Below are 17,210 nucleotides of genomic sequence, written 5' to 3' on the forward strand. Positions count from 1 at the left end.
AATGCAGTTCCAAGCGTCCTTTGCAGTGGCATTGTGCATGTGTGACTTTGGCATCACTTAGTCAAAAGGAAATGCCTACTAAAAAGTCCCCCCCTCCCTCTCCCACCACCTGAGCTGGAACACTGACCAACTTTCAGAGGCACACAGGATCTATTTTTAAACAGTAAGCCATTAAATTGCAGGGAACAACCTTTAAGTAGTTTGGGAAAGGGGGAATTCTGGGAGAGAGAAAACTTCCACTGAGCAGGTTTTCTGAGCAGCAAGAAGATGCCTCCTGTGTGTGGGGGGGTAGAACGGAGGAGAGAAGAGAGGTTGAATGAGAACATATGATGGAGGATTAACCAACATCCCTCTAATCTCCAGTTGTCCGGCTGCCCCTGTTGTAATTACATGCCATCAGTTTCAAAGACCACCAGAGGTTCAAGGCCAAAGCCAAGAATTATCCATTTGGCTGCTATCTTAGCGAGTGAGTGTCCTGCCTGGAAGGCAGAGCTGTTTTTAAACTCAACCATAAGATGGAGACCTTTTTTTTTTAAATTTTTTAATTATATATTTTTTAAGGTACATAGATCACAAAAAATGTTACATTAAAAAATACAAGAGGTTTCCATATACCCCACCCCCCACCTCCCCCACTCCTCCCACATCAACAACCTCTTTCATCACTGTGGCACATTCATTGCATTTCGTGAATACATTTTAGAGCACTGGTTTACTTCATTCTCTCACTTATGGTTCAGTTAGTGTTCTGGTTTACTTCATTCTCTCACTTACTGTGGAAGCATCTAAAAATGCCTCCATCTTTACAAACTACAATGTAAACTAATGTTTTCTTCCTAACAGAGAACTACATCAACGAGGCTGGTGAGCACGCATTTAATCACAGTAGAGACACCTGTTGGAATCTTAACCAGACAAATTCTCAACGCTTCTCTGAACTCCGAGAATTCCTGCTCTGGCTCTTATCATTGGCTGTTTTCCCTTCATCCTCCAGGAAATTAGTCTCTTCCCCCATTGAAATAGAAGCAAAAGCCAAGTTTCTTCTGTCCTTACTTTACACAGAAGCATTCTTTGAAATGCAGCCTATCGGAAGAGACTCTTATCCGTGTTTTGTTGGCCAACCCTCATTGATGTGTGTGGTCTTCTCTAGGAGATAACTAAATCCAGACTCTGGGACGGAGGTGGTATCTCCCCCAAACTAAGAGTCAGCTGAGAGATCGAGATCTATATGTGTTCCTTCTGAACCATGAAACCATTTTAAGTTATGTATGTATTGTTAAAAGTCTGATTCTGATTAATCTGGCATGAAATTCCATTAATTAACTGGTTTATCCAGCAGACACAGCCCAGGACCCCACCACTGTGCTGCCCCTGACTCAAGCACTTCTTTGGTTCATCTCTGAAAGTGCTAAGGACCCAGCACAAAACAATGGCATCTGTCAAATGTGAAAACCCATTGTATTATTGGGCATGTGTTATAAAAGCATTCCCCTATATATTCAGCTGTAGAGGAGGGGGCATGATCAAGATATTTTCAAATACTATTATGTACCTAGAAAAAACAAACAAAAATGAACTAATAAACAATTAGAGATATTGTGGAGAAATTAGCAATTTGAAGATTCATAAAACTCATATGCAAAAGTATTAGCTTTGTTATCCGCAGTTAGAAAATATCATAGAAGGAAAATATCCCATTTATTGTCATCACCCGAAAGAATGGCATATCTGGACACAAGTGTTACAAGTAATATGATCTTATTTTATTTGAAAAAAATAAACCATGTTTTTTGATAAAGATGTCCTTCTCCCTAAATTAAACTGTAAATTTAATGCAATGTCAATTTATTTGTTTTATTTTTTTATCTTTTTTTTATTGTCTTTTTTTTTTAGATTCATTTTTTATTTATTTCTCTCCCCTTCTCCCCCCCCCCCCCCCCCCAGTTGTCTGTTCTCTGTGTCCATTTGCTGCGTGTTCTTGTTTTTGTCCACTTCTGTTGTCAGCAGCACGGGAATCTGTGTCTCTTTCTGTTGCGTCATCTTGCTGCATCAGCTCTCTGTGTGTGCGGTGCCATTCCTGGGCAGGCTGCACTTTCTTTCGCATTGGGTGGCTCTCCTTACCGGGAGCACTCCTTGCGCGTGGGGCTCCCGTAACTATGCGGGGACACCCCTGCCTGGCACGGCACTCCTTGCACGCATCAGCACTGCGCATGGACCAGCTCCACACGGGTCAAGGAAGCCAGCAGTTTGAACTGCAGACCTCCCATGTGGTAGACAGATGCCCTAACCGTGATCACAGAAAATGTTACATTAAAAAATATGAGGTTCCCATATACTCCACTCCCTACCCCCTACACACACTGCTCCCACACCAACAACCTCTTTCATCAGTGTGGCACATTCATTGCATTTGATGAATACATTTTGGAGCACTGCTACACAACACTGATTATAGTTTACATGATAGTTTACACTTTTCCCCAGTCTATTCAGTGGATTATGGCCGGATATATAACGTCCTGCATCTGTCCCTGCAATATCATTCAGGACAACTTCAAGTCCTGAAAATGCCCCCTTATCACACCTCTTCTTCCCTCTCCCTGCCCTCAGCAACTTCCATGGCCACTGTCTCCATGTCAATGATACAATTTCTTCCATTGCTATAATCACAATAATTCTATAGTAGAATTCCAGGAAGTCCACTCTAATCATATTTTATTCCTCCATTTTGAGCACCCTGGGATGGCGGTGTCTACTCCACCTCTCAATTGAGAGGGGGCTTAGATCCCATACGGCTGATAGATGGGATTCTCCTGCTTGCAGTTGTAGACTCTCTCAGTTACCCGGTGTAGTGGTTGAATATCCTCACCTCCCTGTTAGCTGTCCTGGGTAAGACAAATGAACTAGAGAGTAGATGTTGCAACTCTGCTGATGCTCAGTCCAGGTGGCACATGGACAGTCCAGAGATTCAAGTCTCCCCTGAGCATACACTAACTCCAGCACCAACCACAGGCTGAGTAAAAGTGACAGAAGAGGCATGTGTAGAGAGGTTGCATCTGTGCCCAACTCCATCACACTCAGTACACACAAAGTATGGCCCACTAGCAAGGCACTGAACTACAGAACCATCTACTATGACCATAGGACCTGGGTGTCTCCATAGCCCTCAGGAGCACCAATATTTGGGGTTGTATCTAGTTTAGCCGTATCTACTTTTGGGATACTGCTGAGATGTGAATAAGAAAGACCCCTCTGATGACCTCCCAACTCATTTTGAAGTCTCTTAGCCATATAAATTCATTTGTCTTTACCATTTCCCCCTTTTATTCAAGGTCTTTTTCTAGTTGCTTCACTAGTTGATGCTTGGTAGTAATCCCTTGGTGCAAGGGAGGCTCATCCCCAGGACTCATGACCAACATCAAACCCTTTTCTCCCTTCCCCAGCAATGATCTTTTTTTTTTTTTTTAAGATTTATTTTTTATTTATTTCTCTCACCACCCCCCCATCCCAGTTGTCTGTTCTCTGTATCCATTCACTGTGTGTTCTGTGTCCACTTGTATTCTTGTCAGCAGCACCAGGAATCTGTGGGTTTTTTTGTTGCATCATCTTGCTGCATCAGCTCTCCATGTGTGTGGTGCCACTCCTGGGCAGGCTGCACTTTTTTTGCATGGGATGGCTCTCCTTATGGGGCACACTCCTTGCAAGTGGGGCTTCCCTAGACAGGGGACACCCCTGCGTGGCACAGCACTCCTTGTGCATATCAGCACTGCACGTGGGCCAGCTCACCACATGGGTCAAGAGGCCCTGGGTTTGAACCCTGGACCTCCCATGTGGTAGATGGATGCTTTATCAGTTGGGCAAAATCCACTTCCCCAGCAATGATCTTTTTATATATGGATGTTACGTTTGCTACAACTGATGTACAGATATTGAAATATAGCTACCAATCATGGTTCCATTATGGTTTACATTATGATTTATACTTTAGACTGTACATTTTTATAAATTTTTTGTTACATTATGGTTTACATTTTAGACTATACACTCTTATAAATTTTTGGTGACATTTAACATGGCCTATATCCATCACTGCATGATCTTGTGGAACACTTCCATTGATCCCCATTTACCCCCTCTTCCAACTATTCTATTCCTCTTTCCCACTTCCCTTCAGGCCCACAGTGACAATCAAGCTTCAGTGCCTGAAGGACAAGATTCATATATACTTGCAACAATGCTAAGGGCTTGACACACTAGTCTGTTCTCCCTCATTGGGAGCCATCCATGCTCTTGAGAGACACCTCTCCTCTGTTTGAGAACATCAGGCCTCCCCAGGATGGGGATATAACACCTTCCCACTCATTGTAGGGGTCTCCACCCACTGATATAACACACTATGACAAGATGAGAACTCACACACTCCCTAGAAGCCTGCCCCAGGTGCAACTTGTGCCAGATGCCCCCGTCAAACCTTAACCCAGTAACCCTTCCTTATTGTATTTTCTAAAGAGTTTCCTCAACATTATAGTTTCAACCGTATACCTGACAATCTCCCGTGTTCACCTGCAAAATATATGGAATGCTTCACAAATTTGAGTGTCATCCTTGTGCACGGACCGCACTAATCTTCTCTGTGTCATTCCAATTTTTAGTATATGTGCTGCCAAAGCAAGCACTGCAATGTCAGTTTAAATACCAAAAACATTTTTAACCAGACAAATGGTTAAGTACAAGTATGTAAGAACAGTCAGAAAAAAATTGCAATAGAAGAATATGATGGAGGGCTAGCCCTATCAAATATTAAAGCACACGACACTGAAATATTTTAAAGTGTTTCATTCTGGAGAACAAATACATCATTAAAACAGAATGAAGAATCTATAGATAAAATGATTTACTAATGAAACATATCTCATTATTAAAGTGACATTTCAAATCAGTGGGGAAAAAAAGAAATTATTAATAAAGAGACTATGAAAATTGATTATTTGGGAAAAAAACAAAATGGACTTTGTATCTCATTTCTTAGGCCCCAACTACTAAACCACAGGTGGAGAAAAACATTAAATTGGAAAAATTAAATCATAAAATTTCTGCAAGAAAGCATAGGTAAGTGAATTGATCATCTTCTAGGCAAGATCCAAAGGTCAGAAGTTTGAAATAAAAATGAACACAAAAATGCAAAATTATATATGGAAAAAGTTATTTAAAATTGTTGGAAGCATGAGTTTGAAAAGGACTAAACTTCCTTATTTATATACCTTGCACAAAGCAGTAAACAAAAATAAATATATACACACATGCAAAATTTATACTAATGGTATTATGCTAAACACTGACAAAAGTATATTTATTTCATATATTAAATAGAAGTTGCCAGTATATGTATACTTCTGGAGAGACTGATAGAAACTTTTAAGAGGGTTTACCTTTGATAAGAGGGTATGGTGAGAGAGATACTCATTATTTAATTTGTATATCTAGGCTGTTTGAATTTTTTACCTTTACTTGGATTTATTTAAACTAAAATCTTACTTAACATATAAACCATATACAGAAAAATACACAAATTATATGTACATGCTCAGTAAATTTTCACAAAATGAACACATTAATGTAAACTCACCTAGAGTAAGAAAAAGAGCATTATCACAACACTAGAAGCCCCCTTATGTCCTGTCCAGTCACTAATTCCTTTTCTCCCCATGGGAAACCACTAGCCTGACTTATAGCATCGTAGGTAATTTTCCTTGTCTTTGAACTTCATATAAATGGAATCATCCAGTATGTACTTTATGTGTTTGAGATTGATCCATGTTGTTGGATATAGCAGCAGTTTCTTTTCATTGCTGTGTAGACCCCATTGTATAAGCATACCGTGATGTATTTATATATGTTTTTATTGATGAGTTATTTCCCTTTTGGGGTTATTTTGAATAATGCCAACAACAAAATTCTGGTATGTGTCTGTGGTGCATCTATGTACACATTTCTATTCGCATGCTCCAGCATAGAATTGTGTATGATCAGCTAGACAGCTGTTGCTCTATACCCTCGCCAGTACAAAGTTGTCAACAGTTTTAGATATTGCCATTCTGGAGATCGGTAATGATATCTCTCTATAATTTTAATTTTAATTTTTACTTTGCTTATGAACATCTTTTCATATACAGTATTCATTGACTATTTTGATATTCTTTTTTTGTGACATCTCTTGCCCATTTTCCCTGTCAATGGTCTTTTCTTCCTAATTTTCAGTTTTTTATATATTCTGGATAAAAGTCCTTTATCTTTTTTTTTTCTCTTTATTTATTTTTTTAATGTTACATTTAAAAAAAATGAGGTCCCCATATACCCCCCAACCCCTCACCCCACTCCTCCGCCCATAACAACCTCCTCCATCATCATAAGACATTTATTGCCATTTGGTGAATACATCTCTGAGCACTGCTGCACCTCATGGTCAATGGTCCACACCATAGTCCACACTCTCCCACAGTTCACCCACTGGGCCATGGGAGGACATACAATGTCCAGTAACTGTCCCTGCAGCACCACCCAGGACAACTCCCACCCCCGAAAATGCCCCCACATCACATCTCTTCCTCCCACTCCCCACCCCCAGCAGCCACCATGGCCACTTTCTCCACACCAATGCCACATTTTCTTCGATTACTAATCACAATAGTTCCATAGTAGAATATCAGTAAGTCCACTCTAATCCATACTCTATTCCTCCAACCTGTGGACCCTGGAATGGTTGTGTCCACTCCACATCTATATCAAGAGGGGGCTTAGATTCCACATAGGTGCTAGATGCAATTCTCCTGCTTTCAGTTATAGGCACTCTTGGCTCCCTGGGGTGGTGGTTGACCTTCTTCACCTCCATGTTAGCTGAGTGGGGTAAGTCCAATAAACCAGAGTATAGGAGCTGAAGTCTGTTGAGGCCCAGGGCCTGAAAAAGTCCTATTTCAATTACATGAATTACAAATATCTTCTCCTACTTCTCAACTTGCCTTTTTACTCTCTTACTGGTGTCTTTTACTCTCTTAATGGTGTCTTTTAGTGAAGGGAGTTTTTAATCAAAATGGTCTGATTTGTCCATCTTTTCCTCTACGGTTAATGCATTTTTGTCCTATATTAGAACTTAGTCTACACTAAGGTCATAAAGATATTTTCCAGTGTTACCTTTTAGAAGGTTTATTGTTTTATTTTTATGCTTGGAATTCACATACTCAAAAAATACTTTTACTATGCCTTCAGGTAGGGTCAAGATTCATTTATTTTCCATATAATTATCCAATTGACTCAGCACTATATTTTGAAAACTCAGTCCTTTCTTCATAACTGTGCAGTGCTATCTTTCTCATAAATCAGGTTCCTATAAGTGTATGGACCTGATCCTGAGTTCTTTACTATTCCATTGGTTTATTGTCTATCCTTGTGCCAATACAAGGATGGTATGTGTTTCTTTCTGAACGTTATACTGTCTTGATATCTTTTAGTATAAGTCCTCCAAATTGTTCTTCTTCTAAGTTATTGCAACAATTCTCGGACCTTTTCATTTCCATATAAAATTGAGAATCAGCTTGTAAATTTATACACACCCACATAAATAAAACTGGGACTGTAATAAGGATCCTGTTAAATCTGTAAATCAATTTGAGGAGAATCAAAACCTTTAGAATATTGAGTCTTCCAATCTTTAATCATGGTTTATTCCTCTATTTATTTATTCTTATTTAATTTCTATTAATAATGACTTTGGGTGTTCCGTGTAGAGGCTTTGTTCGTCATTTGCTAGTGTTACTATTGTGTATTGGCATTTTTGGGGTCCTAATGGAAATGGTGTTGCTTTAAAATTTTCAATTTCTAGTTGTTTATTGCTGATACATATAAATACAATAAAGTTTAATCTTGATCTTGTTTTTCCAAGGACTTTGGTAAATTCAGTTATTAATCCTCATCTATGATTTCTTTTGGATTTTCTGGGTATACATTTGCATTATCTGTGAATAACAAAATAGTTTTATTCCCTGCTTACCAAAGCTGGGTATCTTTATTTCTTTTTCACATTGTATTGCACTGGCCAGTACCTCCATTATAATGTTTGCTTCATAAATTTGTTGAGAAATATTTCTGTTTTTGTATTGTCTAGAAGGAGCAGTGGGTGAGTTTGATATTATTTATAGATAATTTACAACATGTGCCTAGAATTTTCTATGAAGGAAGATTTCAATTTCAAGTACAGTTTCACATTCATCAAAAAAGATACAGAATTATTTAGGCTCTTTCATTTTTTCTTGCATCTGTTCTAGTAAACCGTATTTTTCTTGGAACTTGTCTGTTTCATTGAACATTTCAATATTAGCATGAAATTGATTATAATACACTTTTCTTAATTTTAAGTGTCTGTGGAATCTCTACTATTTTCATTCCCAATACGTATTAATTTGGACCTTCTATCAGTCTCATCAAGGATTTCTGCTAGGTGTTAAGAAATGGCTGTTAAAGGCAACTCTGTGCCAACAATGCCAAGAAGGAGTGACAGGGACCAGATTTACCCTCCCAGTCTATTTTCATGCTATTGGGCATCAAGCAATGAAGAAAAATGACCCCTGAGAGATGGGAATGGAAGGCAACGGGCCCCATAATCATCCCAGCTTGCTGCCTGAAGAGTTTCCAGAAGGCAACTCTGGCAGTCTCCTTACCTGAGCTGGGGAGATGGAGCTGGGAGTCCGGGGAGGCCAAGGCATCTAGAATTAAGATATCCAGAGAGGAGAGAGCTGCACAGGGCTAGACAGTGCGTCAGAGATCTGCAGAGGGCGTCCTTGAGTGTTCAACTGAGTACTGAGCTGAGTATGCATTTGATGAACCTCTCCAGGGCTAGGGGCAGAGCAGAGAGCCCAATCTACAGATCTCATGCAGGGCTAGAAATAATGCCTGTTCTCACCACCCAGAAGGAAAAACCTCATGGTTCATGGAACATCAAATACAGTACTCAGGATTTTGCATCAATAGTGAGGAAAGTTTAATCTTAAAATAAATGTTCCTCTGGTCCCACCTAGCCAAGCTTAAAAGCAAGACTGAATAGATCGGCCTTCCTCCAAATAACTTCACTGCATCCCAGAACAAATCTCAGTAAGATTTATAGGATTACAAAAATATCCAGCAGCCAACAAATTAAAATATACAATGTCTGGCAGCCAATAAAAAATGACCTGGCATGAAAAAGAGGCAGGAAAATACAACTCATAAAAAGGAGAAAATCCAATCGAAACTAATTGATGGTCCATATGGAAGAAATAACATGGGATAAAATTAGTGGGCAAGAACATTTAAATAGTTATTTTAAAGGCATCCCACATATTCGAAAAGCTAGAGCAATGGTTGGCAGTTAAAACTACTGAACCCTACCACTGTAGCATGAAAGTAGATGTAGACAATATATAAATGAATGAGTGTGGCTGTGTCCCAATAAAACTCCGTTTACAAAAATAGGCAGTGGGCCAGAATCTGACAACCTCACCAACCTCTGAAATAGAGCGATAGACCAATGGAACAGAACAGAGAGTTCAGCAAAATATGGGAAATTGATTTTGGGCAAAGCTGCAAAGACAATTCACACCATATGCAAAAATTAACTCAAAATGATCATAGACCTAAACTAAAACCTAAAAGTATAGAGATTCCAGAAGAAATCATAGGAGAAAAATATCCGTGGGGTAGGCAAAGGTTTCTTACATACAATACCAAAGCACAACGAATGGAAGAAAAATTTGCTAAATTTACTTCATCAAAAGTAAGAACGTCTGCTCTTCAGAAGACACTAAGAGAATGAAAAGGCAAGACACAGACTAGGAAAAAGAATTTCCAATCTACATCTCTTGATACAGGACTTGTTGCCAGAATATACAGACAACATAGACAACTTTCAGAAGTCATTAATTTAAAAAAACCACACCCCAACCCACCACCATCCCCAAAGTAGGTAAAACAGTTGAACTGATACTTGACCGAAGAGATATGGATGGCAGATAAGCACACGAAAAGAGGCTCCACGCCATTAGTCTTAAGGGGAATCCAAATAAAAACCAGTGAGCTACCACTGCGTGCCTATTAGGCTGTCTTAATTTAAAAAGACTGACCATTTCGAGTGTCGGCAAGGATGTGGGGCAATGGAAACTTTCACGCACTGCTGGTCGGAGTGCAAAATGGCACTACCACTTTGGAAAACAGTTTAGCAGTTTTCTTAAAAAGCTAAACATACATCTATGATATGAGCCAGTCATTCCACTCCCTGGTATTTACCCAAGAAAAAGAAAAACATGTCCCTACTCTGAAGACAAGTGCATTGTTCATAGCAGCTTTATTTGTAATTTCATGGTAGAGGAAAGATATTTTGCAAACCCTCGTTCACAGTAAGTGGTTCCCTGGTGCTGTGGGAGCAACAAGCCATCGCCAGGAGTTAACTAATCCCTGGGAAAAGTCAGTCTCTGAGACACTTGGCCAAGAACGTCCAGCCTGGGCCACCCTGCAGCCTGCAAACCAGTGACTTTGTGCCTTCTGACCCAGCAAACTCCCAGGGGAAAAAATTAATAGCATTAATATGCTGCTAAGCTTCCCAGACACACTTTCCATACCACACTGGCACATGAAATCCAAACTGTCATTTTCAAGGCCCACAGTGATAAACCTTCTCATTAATGATATAGCATGGTTGGATGTGAATTTGCTGTTACAGTCGGGCTCAAATGTGGGGTTAAAATCATAAGGGTTTCATTTGAGGATTTATGAACCTGGCTGACTTTGGCTTTGTCGTGTGTTCTGAGCAGCGTTTGGCTCAACATTTTATTCCTTTATTATTTTTTCATAGAATAAACATTATTTATAGATTTAGATTGCATAAAAGTTACATCAAAAGTAAGGGGATTCCCATAAACCTCCAACTCCCTCCTGCATTTTCCCATTAATATCTTACACCATTGCAGTACATTTGTTACATTTGAGGAACAAATAATGAAGCGTTAACTACTAACCGAGGTCTACAGTTTCTATTTTGGTTTGAACTTTTGACTGTACAGTTTTAAAGGATTTGACAAAACGTATAACGGCCTGCATCCATCACTGCAATATCATGCAGAGCAATTCCAAGACCCTAAAAATGCCCCATGTTCCACCTATTCTTTCCTCCCCCACTCCCCCACCCCCACCCCACAGAACCTCTGGTGACCACAATCTTCATATCAATGACACAAGTTCTTCAAAAATATGGAGTGCTTCAAGAATTAGCAAGTCATCCTTGCACAGGGGCCATGCTATATCCTTCCAGTTTTAGTACATGCGGTGCCAAAGCAAGCACTATTCCTTTCTTTTAATACACATTTTGTCCCCCTGTGTAATGTATTTGCACAGGAACCATTGAAATCATGGCACGATGAACACTTTCACTTTCCAAAAATGAGCGTGTGTTAGGAAAGGACGTCGAAACTCTCCTTAAGTTGAACGAGGGGTCAGATGTGTGTGCTGGTGCCTCTCTCGTCCTCTGTTGATGTTTTTGTTTTCATGAGTAACTTCCACGAGTTTTGCATGGGAAAAAAATCATGATGCTTTTAAAACTCAAATTTATGTCTTTATCCTCATCCTCAACTAGACCAACATTAGATCACTGTCTAAATTCTATTCATTTTAGTGAGATGCCCAGTTTCTCGTGGCTAGAACGAGTGAGTCCAGCTAACTGGACACATTAGTATGTATGTATACTGTGCATCTAGGATAAACTCTCTGGAAAAATCAGATCTTGTAGCACATGGAAAGCAAACCAGATACATGTCTAAGTGATCCTTTAAATATGGGCCTGTCTGCAGTGAGCGATCTGAAGACTAGAAAATCCTCTCCCAGGTCTCTGACTGCTTCAGTAAATCAGAGAACTCGAAGCCAGATGGGATCTGTTTTGTTTTGTTCCCAGGAATGCACCAGGGCTGTCCAAGCCTGCATTATCTCTCTGTATCATTCCCCGGAAAAGCTAATTTCCTTCTGGCAAACTAAGAGGAGGGATGGGGTGTGGGGAGATTGTCAAGACAGTACTTTAATGAGCTGGAGGGAAGGCCACATGCAGATGCCACCCAGCTCTCCCCACAGAGGTAGGAGCCCTGCCAGCACCCAAGTCCCATCTCGCCAACCTAGAGAGGAGAGTGCCGTCACCCTTCAGCAAAGCTGGCCTGCTGCAAGAGAGGGAAGAGAACATTACCAGGTGGCTACTTGTCCAGGAAGGCAAAGTGGTGTTTGAAATATTCATATGGCACCTATGCTGTTGCTGCAAATTTGCCCTGGTTTATGGGGTTGGGACTCACTTTACAAAAGGCCTTTCAAATGTAAGTTTAAAACCATGAGGAATTCACTAGCTCTGTGCATATGGTTGCAATGCATATGATATATAATAGATAATACAATGCATGCAATGAATATTACAGTCAATCCGCCAAGTATTACCAACATTCCCAATCACATCAAAATAGAACCCACCACTTGTCTTGGCCATTCTGAAAATGCAGAAAATAAACACACAAATTATTCTATTCATAAAATTCATAAAAGGAGAATACCTGCCCTTAAATGCATGATTCTGAGATTCACATAAAAGATAATAGCTTTCAGGAAATAAAAATAAAAGTAGAGTTATTAGACATCTTTCTTTTTGCTCCCTAAGAAAGGGAAATTTTAAAATAAAATAATTTCCAGAAGCATCAAGATAACTTCTTTGTTGGCTACCCATTCAGGCTTCTTGACTAGACGAATGAATGCATTGGTACCAAAATGCTTTGCATATAATCATTCTAGTTGGTTTCAATGATGTGTATCAATTAAAAGAAGGTTAGGTGATAAATAGATGCAGCCCACTCCTGCAGAGGCCAGCAGACACCGTTAGAATAATAACCAGGCATGCTTACTTTCATGTGTCCTCTTGCTCCCTCTCCCCCTTCTCTCTATCTCTCTCATGCTTTCTCTTCATCTCTTTCTCTGTCTCTCTCTTATTCTACACACACACAGTAATTTTAAGTCACAAGTGTGTTACAGACCGTAATTCCATTAAAACAAAACAAAAGAAGTATCTGGAAACACTTAGAAAGATGCACACTAAGCAAAGCAGAAGGATGTGGAGGAGCCAGAGGCAAAGAGGCAGCCCTCCTTTCTCCACTCCCGCCACAGGGTCAAGACGTTAACCGCAGCCCAGTCCCCAACTCATAATATTTGACTCTTTCCTCTCCTTCGTCCTTTATAACCATCAGACTTCTAGATTTTTATTCAATTCCAGCTGTCTAAAGAAATAAACTTTGGTTGGATCATCTGAAAAATCATATGGTTAAGAAAAGTCTGTGGTTTGGAGCCATGTGGGTGGGAAACACAATACTTTGGGGGCACCTGGAAAAACTACTTTCAGATGATGAATAAATTAGGAGAAGAGAAGGCAACACATTCCAGGCCAGGGAAGTGACATGTGCAAGGTTCCTGGAGCACAGTGTCAAACTTGTGACTCCTGCAGAGGCCACATTAATGGTCAGGAAAAGCAGGCATGAGGGAAGGAATTATAAAGTGCAGTCTTGGCAAGAGATTGCCAGGGTTGGAATGAGAGAGCGTCAAGACTTGGGAGCCCCAGTATTGCAGAGGCAGCACTATTAGGCCTTGCAACCTCTTACTGAGGACGCAGAAGAAACAGAATTATAAAGGGTCATCGGGTGTAGTTCCCAGAGGCACCATTAAAACAATTCAGAGAAAACATGAGCAACACCCACAGCCAAAAATGCCAGAAGGAAGAGCTCAGAAGAGATGAGGTTCTGAGGATGCAGCCACAAAAGATTCCCACAAGAGTAAAAGGGAGAGGAAGAAGGTGACAGCGTGATTCCTGCCCAGCAGCCCCTTGGATAAACACTGATTGGAAAAGCCACATCCAAAAGATGAAAGGAATATACAAAAAGTAAAACAATAATCAAGAAAAATTCCAAAAATGTGACTCGCTCTTGCAAATGTTATATCTCAAAGGCAAAAGCCCAACATGAGGACAAGCTTGTGAAAAACACTAAGAATGCCAACAACAACAACAAAAAATTCTAAGGACCATGGTGAGTAAAGAAGAAAATCAAGGAGTGAAAGCCCAGACTGGAGCTGGCATATAAAGAACACGCCATAAATTTAGAAGGTACAAATGAATAAGCAAATGATGCATCAATGATAAGAGCTAGCAGAGTGAAAGAACATTATGAGTAAACCAGAGTTTTGTTTCTGGGTTGTAGTCCAAGGAAAAGTCATGTTCGCAATCCAATAAGGGCACAAAAAGATACAGGTGGTTTGGATCTTGGCTCTTCCACTAACAATGACTTAGGACAACCCTTTCACTATATTTGAATCTCATTTTCTTTGTATTATACTGGGGCCAACAATAGTACTTATAGCATAGAGTTTGTGGAGAAGATATTATGAGATAATGTGTTTAGAGCAATGCTGCAGAGTGTCTGTCAAAGTCAGCCAAGGCTATGGGCAAGCTGGAAATGGCTGATTAAATATGCCCAAGAAGAACTGAAAGCCCAAAGTGGGTGAAGGTTTAGTGAAAGAACCCAAACACCTGAAATTAAGTCAGCACCCAGGGTCTTGAACATGGGGGATGAAGTCACAGCACCCCTTTGATCTTGCAAGAGGTCCCAGTGAGTAGACATCATGTCAAGACCCTGCTTATGAGTACCTGTCCCAATTTCAACAAGGACAGATTCTGGAAGTTAGAAATGAGTGGGGTTGACTCTGACCCTCAGAAAAAATTACAGAAAACATTATTAAACATTACTTTTGAAAACCCTGAAAAAAAGAAGTTGTGAACTCCTGGAGTCAACACAAGTTCACAGGAATCATGCCAAATCCCCCTTAGTACCTTATTGTTTCAATTAAATCCAAGTTAATAAATAACTGTTGAGTACCTACTAAGTAAACTAACCATTACACTTGAACACAGTGCACATTCTAATAAGAGAATCAGGCAACTAAGCAAATAAGTTAACTTAAAATGTGAGAACAACCAAAGAAGGAAATGACTGTCAGAGAGATTACACGTGGTAGGAATAATTAATTTTATCTGAAGGACTTGGGAGGGGGCAGTTGCTCAAAGGGAACTTCCAAAGGAAGATGACATCTGAGCTAGGATTTGAAGAATTAATGATTTTCCAGTGGGGGAAGAGCTTGGACTTTCCCAGGCAGATGATGGGAGTGGTACACAAAAAAGGTCCAGATGACAGGGAAGGAAGTTTTTACAATTGTGTAGATGTGAGATGTCACGTATTCAGAAAACCATAACCTGCTTGTTTTTCTTCCTGGAATGTAAAGTCTAAGTAGGTGATGTGGACAGACATGAGGGCCAAGAGGAAGTAAGGGGTCAGATTATCAAAAACTGTCTCCAGTGTCGTTGGATCGGAAGTTTCTCTATTAGTTATGGGAACTGAGGAGAGTGCTTAGAAATGGAGAGGAGACATCAAAAGTACCTCCTATGGCAGAAGCACAACTTAAACAATTGGTAGACAGAAAGAAAGGGCAAGAACAGAGCAGAAACCTCGGACTCCAAGCCCCAGACTCTCTCTCTCTGAACCCCTTGGCTCTATTTCTCCCTGTAGGTCAGCTCTGACCCATTTTATTACCTCTTGCTTTTTCCTGGAACCAAGGTGGCCCACATCCCCTGGGCTCGCATCTTATAAGAGGAGTGGATGCATTTCCAGCCAGGTGCTCCTTGAGCCCAGGACAGCAGCTCGTGTGAGGGACATGAAGCCCATAGTCCTCCCCCTGCCTTTCGGGTCCTAACCTCATGGGGTCACTGTGGAAGTCACCCTACCTTCCCTTCTTCAGAGCCTAAATGAGTGGGTTCTCACTTACATCCTAGGAGCCCCTTGGTATCCATGGACCAGAGCATCTGTCCTGGGTGGAGGAGAACCTGCACCAGAGTCTAAATATTCCAAAGGTTTGGATCAACACTCCAGCTACCTCCTTTGTGATCCTGTTTGTTGTTTTCTAATGTTGGGACCCAAGCCTGGATACTCAGGTTATTTATGCTAGAGTTCCATTGGTGATGCCATGTCCCACCCATTTCCCCTGCAGCACTCTGCAGAGGCCCCGCCCTTTATGCAAGATGAATTGGTAGCTCTTTCCCCTGGAGTTGACCATGCCCCATAAACTAGCACCACGCAGCCCCATTTGGGGCCATAGCAGTTCCTCGGCAGTGTGTATATTGCCACGTTATCACCTGGACTATTTATAGGTACAATGCCAACGGTTCTTTAGGATTGGAACCTCAACCAACTGCTCCCAATCTCAAGCAGAAGATTACTCATAAAGAATGAGTAGTTTTATTCCTGGGGGCTGGGGGACATGTTCCTGCTCTTGCTCCTCTAGGTCCCCAGATGTGTTGTTGGCCAGAGTGTAGTTGTGTTCATTGAACTTCAATACCTGTAGGTGGTATGTGCATGCTCCTCACCATGGCTGAGCAGCTGCCACCAGTGGGGCCCCTGCATGAGTTGGCTGTGGCTGCTGTAACAAATTAACCATTAACAAATTGGCTTCAACAGCTCAAATATATTTGCTTACATTTCTGTAAGGCGCAAGTTCCAAATGGGTCTCATTGGGCTAAGATCAAGGTGTCATCAGGGTCCATTTCCTCTGGAAGCTCCAGGGAGGTATCTGTTTCTAACTTTTGAAGGCCACCTACTTTCCTTGGCTCCCAGCTCACTCATCTATGCTCGAAGCCAGCGATCACATTACCCTGATGTGCTTCCATCATCCATCATCGCATCTCTTCTGCCTCCGACTCTCTCTTCCACTTTAAGGATTTTCACGATTACGTTGACCCACTGAGATAATCCAGGATAATCTCTCCATTCTATGCTCAGCTGCTTAGCAACCTCAATTCCAGCTGAAACCTGACATCCATGGCCATTGTATATGAGAATGAGATTCCCCTTGACAGGTGACCTAAATAGTCACGGGATTCAGGGTTTAGGATGTGCGCAACCCTGTGGGCCAGTGCTTTGCCGACCACAACCACAAAGATGCTTGCGTTTGAAGCTGCTGCCCTGAATTCTGGATAACTGTTTGGTCAGAAGGAAGCATCACATCCAGGAAAAAAAAGGTGTCACTTCTAATTCTTGGTATTTTAAAATGAAATTGAAATAATATATATG

General features: G+C 40.8%; 1 non-coding gene and 1 pseudogene across 1 annotated transcript; both read right to left on the bottom strand.

Annotated features, from left to right (window-relative positions):
- Positions 1–4,568: 4,568 nt before the first annotated feature.
- On the bottom strand, positions 4,569–4,676 carry LOC111761871 (U6 spliceosomal RNA). The gene has a single exon (XR_002795108.1). It is a non-coding gene; the product is annotated as a U6 spliceosomal RNA (small nuclear RNA).
- Positions 4,677–11,265: 6,589 nt separating this feature from the next.
- LOC111761872 (U6 spliceosomal RNA) lies at positions 11,266–11,360 on the bottom strand (annotated as a pseudogene).
- Between the last annotated feature and the right edge of the window lie 5,850 nt (positions 11,361–17,210).

Source organism: Dasypus novemcinctus, chromosome 4, assembly GCF_030445035.2.
Source record: "Dasypus novemcinctus isolate mDasNov1 chromosome 4, mDasNov1.1.hap2, whole genome shotgun sequence".
NCBI classification, from domain to species: Eukaryota; Metazoa; Chordata; class Mammalia; order Cingulata; family Dasypodidae; genus Dasypus; species Dasypus novemcinctus.